The sequence below is a fragment of the Bison bison genome, unplaced genomic scaffold, assembly GCF_000754665.1.
Source record: "Bison bison bison isolate TAMUID 2011002044 unplaced genomic scaffold, Bison_UMD1.0 scf7180017864097, whole genome shotgun sequence".
Lineage (NCBI taxonomy): Eukaryota > Metazoa > Chordata > Mammalia > Artiodactyla > Bovidae > Bison > Bison bison.
Window position 1 is genome coordinate 1,796,856 of NW_011494669.1, and position 6,826 is coordinate 1,803,681.

Here is a 6,826-nt window from a genome sequence, read left to right on the forward strand (position 1 = left end):
CTGGGAGGGATTGTGGGCAGGAGGAGAAGGGGACGACAGAGGATGAGATGGCTGGATGGCATCACTGACTTGATGGACGTAAGTCTGAGTGAACTCCGGGAGTTGGTGATGGACAGGGAGGCCTGGCATGCTGCGATTCATGGGGTTGCAAAGAGTCGGACACAACTGAGAGACTGAACTGAACTGTCAGCCTGCCAGGGCAGAGAACTGAGTGGAAATGGATGGTCAGTGAACTTGGAGGTGCACATGGAAACTGTCCTGCACACCAGGGTAATCTAAAAGCTTGCCCTATAGTGCACAGGGCTATGGTTAAAAACGAGGTCAAGTTCTGAGCCAATCCGTACCTTAAAATTATATTAAGCTACTCAAGGTTACTGACTCAAACCTTCTGGTGTATTTCAAATATATAACTCAATTGCACAACCAAACTCCTCTGCAGCTCATATTGAAATGCTCCCTCCGTTTCAGCCCGCGATCACCTTTATAAGGGCAACTCTGCATCTCTGAAGCTAATCTTTCTACCAAGTTACAGATTCAAATTTCCAACAGGCTACAGGGTACCTCAGACTCTATAAGATATGTCTATAAAGCATTGGCTAGTCTCTCCTGGAAACACATTTTATTTTCATGCTGTTACCATTTCCCAACTAGGTGCATTAGAACACTCTGAGGCTTTTGACTTCTCCCCATCTCTCAGAAGAAGTGAGTGAATCTCATACCACTTCTGCTGGTAGCCGGCTCAGATCTGCCCTCCCTCTTAATTTCCCAAGACCTTATACCTGAACAAAGTAAGAGCCTGTCTTGGCTGGCCTGACTAATCCTGACTCCACCACTTAGAATTAAGACTTCCCTGCACTTATTAATTATGACTCTTATTTTATGCTTCAAGGCCTCAGTTCCCTCATCTGCAGGGTGGAGCCATGCATAGCGTCCTACCACTGGGGACAGAGACCTCCTCTCCATTGATTCAAAGGGGCAGAAACTCCAGCACAACTAGCCTCTCCGGCCTTTGTTTACCTTCTCACCTACTTTTCTCCCCAGGAGAAGGAGCTGGTTATCTGATTCATGGGTGTGGGAAAAACAGAGGTACATCTCAGCTTTTTGTTTTCTTCTTCAACATGGGATCTGCCTGCAAGCAGAGAGTGCTCATTCTTTTCAGCTCTTTCACTCTATACATAAATCCGGGGCAGACGCCCATCAGACGAGGCTTGTGGCTGCTTGAGGGCTGCCAGGGTCGGTGACAGGGTAGCTCCACCTTTAATGTGGCTGGAGTGTTGCAGTCCTTCTTGGCTAGTAGTTCTGAGCCTCTCTCCCCAAGTATCAGCACACAAGGCAGCATTTTAGGAAAGAATAGTTAACATTTATTTGAATACATACTACGGGGCAGATCCTATGCTTTGTAATATAATATGGATTACCTCATTTCATTTTCTCAACAACTCTGTGAGGTAGGAATTGGGATCAAAAAGATCAGTAAACCACTGGTCTCCTCACAAGTTCAAAACCAATTTAGAGTTAGAAACAAGAACCAGTCAATACTCTGGCCACCTGATGCAAAGAGTCGACTTAGTGGAAAAGACCCCGATGCAGGGAAAGATTAAGGGCAGGAAAAGAAGCAGGTGACAGAGGATGAGATGGTTGGATGGCATCACCGACTCAATGGACATGAGTTTGAGCAAATTCCGGGAGATAGTGAAGAACAGGGGAGCCTGGCATGCTGCAGTCCAAGGGGTTGCAATCAGACAGGACTGTGTGACTGAACAACAACCTTCTTACTATGACGATTGTTGATGTAACAGACCACCTCCATGAGTCTTAGGAAAGGGATAGGAATTTAAATTTTCAATATTCTTTGATTATCATAATATTTCATATCAAGACAGTGCGGAAAATAACAGTGACATCAAGTAGAACTTTATAAACTGCAAAAGAAAATCTATCACCATTTCCTGTCCAAAGACTTCACCGGGAGGCATTCACATGGATCCTGAGGCTGGGTGTGAAAGCTGTTTTGAATGCACATTTCTCTGTGGAGGCTTACAAGAGGCCCTTAGGCCATGGTGCAACTGTAAATAGTAACACAACACAGCTCACGGAAAAAAAAGTCTTAAAAATAAAAAAGAAACTCACATTCCTCTGACAGGATACTCCTCTCCAAAGAGTTCCAGAGGTTTCCCCATCCCTCAGCTATACCACTGCCCTTTGAAGCCTTTTAGACTGCTATAAACATGAATGCTGAAGCACAGACCAGGGCACTTGGCCTGGGGTCAGACACGTCTGGCTTTGAATCCCAGTGCTGACAGTTAATAGCTGTATGAACTTGACATTTGATTTAACTTTCTGAGTCTGTCTCCTGCTCTGTACTTTGGAGTTAATAGCTCCTCTTTATTAGGGCTTTAATGAGGATTAAAGGGCAAAATATGTGTTAAAGTGCCTGACAACTATTAAAATATTCACATAATAACATATATTAATCTCCTTCCCTATTATACCAGCTGGTACATTTTTCATCTATATTTGTACCTTTCAATAATTTTCCTAATTAAAAAGTGAAGCAAAAAGAAAAAAAAAAGCAAAGCAATTATACAACTATATAGTAGACATTCAAAAAATGCTTACCTAAGTTAGACACATACCAGTTACGATTTCAAATAACGACATAGTTGCTGCTAAGTCGCTTCAGTCGTGTCTGACTCTGTGCGACCCCATAGACGGCAGCCCACCAGGCTCCCCCGTCCCTGGGATTCTCCAGGCAAGAACACTGGAGTGGGTTGCCATTTCCTTCTCCAATGCATGAAAGTGAAAAGTCAAAGTGAAGTCGCTCAGTTGTGTCCGACTCTTCGCAACCCCATGGACTGCAGCCTACCAGGCTCCTCCGTCCATGGGATTTTCCAGGCAAGAGTACTGGAGTGGGGTGCCATCGCCTTCTCCACGACATAGTTAGCAAAGTATTAATAAATAAATATCTTTATCATGGGCTTCCCTAGTGGCTCAGCAGTGAAGAACCCACCTGCAATGCAGGAGACACGGTTTCAATCCCTGCATCAGGAAGATTCCCTGGAAAAAGAAACGGCAACCCATTCTAGTATTCTTATCTTGGAAATCCCATGGATGGAGGAGCACCGTCTTGCAAAAGAGGCAGACAAGACAGCATCTAAGTAACAACGACAATCTTTATCATAGCTGAAAGCACCCGTATTTCTTGTCATTTAGCCAAAGGAAAAAAGTCAGGGAGAGACCCAAAGATTTTATCTATGTCAATTTTCCCTTACATTATTGGGACAAGACAAAGAAGTTAAATAATTGAATGAGGGAGCGTGGCAAAGAGAAAATGATGGGGAAAACAGTAAATTCAAGAAATACTATGCTCTTTGAACATTTAAACTAATTTTCACTTCTCTGCAATATTTAGTTGGTTCTTTCTTTTGAATTGCACACTGAAATGCTTTGCAGGCAAATATCTATATATCAAATAATAAATATGTCCATGTTCTCTTCCCTTTTTAATGACTTTTCCTAAGTAGTACACAGACGGCAAGTCCCATCCATGGATAATTATAAAGCCTTTACAAAGGACGGTTATAAGGACTGTAGCAGCGCCCCAAAAGGCCCGTTTTGGGCTAACTCTTAATCAGAAGATGAAATGTACAAGCTATGAGTACAACCACAAAAATGCATATGCGCAAGGGCACCAAGAGAAAGGAATGCAGAGAAAAAGAAAATAGCTGTGTGAGGAAAGGAAGATTATGAATGATTTCTTCCTATATTTTCTGAACTTCTTGGAATATTCTTATACCCTTCTTATAAAAAGTAATAAAACCACTTTTACACATTGTAACTAAGTATATACTTACTGCTTTTTTTGTTTTGCATTCAACATCGATTCATATATTCTTTTTCACATTTGGACAGATTCTACACTTGACATTTCATATCTGTATCATGGTTGTGTTTGCCCTCTTCATTTAAACTTGTCAAGGTCTTATTCTCTGGAATACTTAAAGGGGCTTTTTACTTGGGGACCAAGTACATACACGTGCACTAAAAGTTGCCCTCACTTCTTTTCTTCCCAACAGACCGAAAATAAGACATCTATCTGTGGAAAGAGAAAATTTATGATCATACGTTAAGGCTGTCTAAAGGAAATAATTCAGTTGACCAAGTTCAATTTTAGGGTTTTTTTTTTCCCCAAAAAAGTGAATGTGTGTTGTGTGTGTGTGTAAAATAAATTTATTCCAGCATGCTCTTTCACTATAATTTTCAAAACTGCTTTCCTCTTACAGAGTGATGCAATATTTGATGAGTAAATAACAAGGAATGAAAAAGTCCACTTTAGGGCAACTGTAACCAGACAAAATGAGAATACAATGTTCTTTTTGTGGCATTTTAGGCTCACTCAGGGATATCACTCCCTTTTCTTTGACAGACTTCTTGAGAGAATGCTGAAAATGACAGAACTGTCTTTGCTGGGGGTTAGGAGAAGAAGAGTTCTTAATATTTTCAGGATAAAAATAAATAAATGCTTGATTTATACTGAAAGAGTTTTAGGATCATAGGATGAGAATAGAAAATAAATATTTTAATTTCTAAAAAAAAATTAATCACCTATAAAGATTGAAAATTGCAGTTTTGTCTGTAATTAACCATTCATGTCTTAAATCCTTACTCTTCACTTAGAAGAGAATGATGAATGGCTGAGGTCTACATTCCAAAGTCCAGTGTCATTTTTACTGGTAACAAGGCAGACTTTATGGGTGTCAAGCCTACCAATGATAAGCCGTAAGCACAGTGTGAGGGAAAAAATATAACAGACAAATCTGTAGTCAAGCACAGAATCATTGTTAAGAGTCTAATGGCAATAGAATCAACCAAGTAAAAAGAGAAAGAAAAGAGAAAAAGAAAATTCAACAGCTTGGAGTCATTTTGTGTAGAGAAAAATACATCAGCGTGTCTTCATTCAGAGCTTCCCAACTGCTGAACGTGTGGGATATGGATCTGTATTAGTCAACTTAGGCTTGTATAACAAAATATAACGTAAGACCACTGACTGGCTTAAACAACAGACATTTATTTCTCACTGTTCTGATGGCTGGAAGCCCGTAACCAAGGTTCCGATAAATCTGGCTTCTGGTGAGCGCTTTCTTCCTGGCTCGTTGATGGCTGCCTTCCTGCTGTGCTCTCACACGGCCTTCTTTGGCAGGTGGGGGTAAGGGGGTGTTTGGCCAGAAATAGAGGAATGTGGGAGGAGCTCTCTGGTGTCTCTTCCTATGAGGACACTAATCCTATTAGAAAGGGCCCCACCTTTATGACTTCACTTCGCCTTAATTATTTACTTAGAAGTCCCATCTCCATGGTGGTTAGAGCTTCCATATGTGAATGTGAGGGGGTACATTCAGTCCATAATAGGATCCCTCAGCTGGGCAGAACCTTGGACTGGGAAGGGCCCAGGCCAGAAACAGTCTCATGGTTTTCCCAAGTGTGGCTAAGAAGATCATGATTTTTGAGGTCTGGATCCCTGAGAGAGGTTGGGAAGCACTGATTTATGGACCCTGAATGCACCACTGCACTGTTAACCATTATGAGAATAAACTCAGTGATCCCTAGGAGTGAAGAAAAATCACAATAATAATGCTTAAATAACATGCAGTATATGCCACACCTGATCTTAGTGTTTCTTTACACGTTAACTCATTTAATACTCACAACAGCCCTCTGATATATAAAGTATTATAACACCAGGCTTAAGAGAGAGTCCTTGATCTGAATCCGAATCTTGTCTTCTGCACTTTTAGCTCTGTAACTGTGCTTAAATTACTAAGTCTCTCTGAACCTGTTTCCTCTTCTATAAAATGGGACGGATATAGAAGCATAGAATTCCAAAAAGCTGTGAAAACGAAAAAATTTCCATACGTTAAGTGTACTCATTTTGTTGCTAGATCTAAACACTCATAGTTTTTATTTACCTTTCTGGATGGGACAGTCTTAAAGGTTTCAACTCATAGTTGTGACAATTTAGTTAATTCAATTAACACACTTAGGATAGAGCCTGGCACATGTGGGAAATGATATACTAGTATGAACTATTATTGTTGTTGTTCTTATTATTATTACTACTGCCGTTCTCTAGATGAGGAAACTGAGGCAGAGAGAAATCAGTCTGTCCAAGCATCAGCCAGCATGTGGCACACTGGAAGTGAACCCCAACAGTATGGCTTCGAGGACTGTGGTCTTAAGCACTGCACCATCTCCACAAATTACATACATTTCTTTCATGTTTGCATATGTTCAATCATGTTTAATGCTCCATGTTTAAGAACTATTAGTTGAAAAAAAAGAATGAAAGCCTGCCATTTGTAGTAACATAGATGCACCTAGAGGTTATCACACGAAGTCAGACAGAGAAAAACAAATATAATATCACTTATATGTGGAATCTAAATAAAGATAAAAAAAAAAACTGTTTTATAAAACAGACTCACAGACTTCAAAAACAAACTTATGGTTACCATAGGGGAATGGTATGCTGCTGCTGCTGCTAAGTCGCTTCAGTCGTGTCCGACTCTGTGCGACCCCATAGCGGCAGCCTACCAGGCTCCCCCGTCCCTGGGGTTCTCCAGGCAAGAACACTGCAGTGGGTTGCCATTTCCCTCTCCAATGCATGAAAGTGAAAAGTGAAAGTGAAGTTGCTCAGTCGTGTCCGACTTAGCGACCCCATGGACTGCAGCCCACCAGGCTCCCCCGTCCATGGGGTTCTCCAGGCAAGAACACTGCAGTGGGTTGCCATTTCCCTCTCCAATGCATGAAAGTGAAAAGTGAAAGTGAAGGT

General features: G+C 41.2%; 1 protein-coding gene across 9 annotated transcripts in view; it reads right to left on the reverse strand.

Moving 5' to 3' along the window:
- SLC16A12 (solute carrier family 16, member 12) overlaps positions 1-6,826 on the reverse strand; it is a 100,297-nt gene that overhangs the window by 44,109 nt on the left and 49,362 nt on the right. The gene's annotated exons all lie outside the window — the stretch shown is intronic.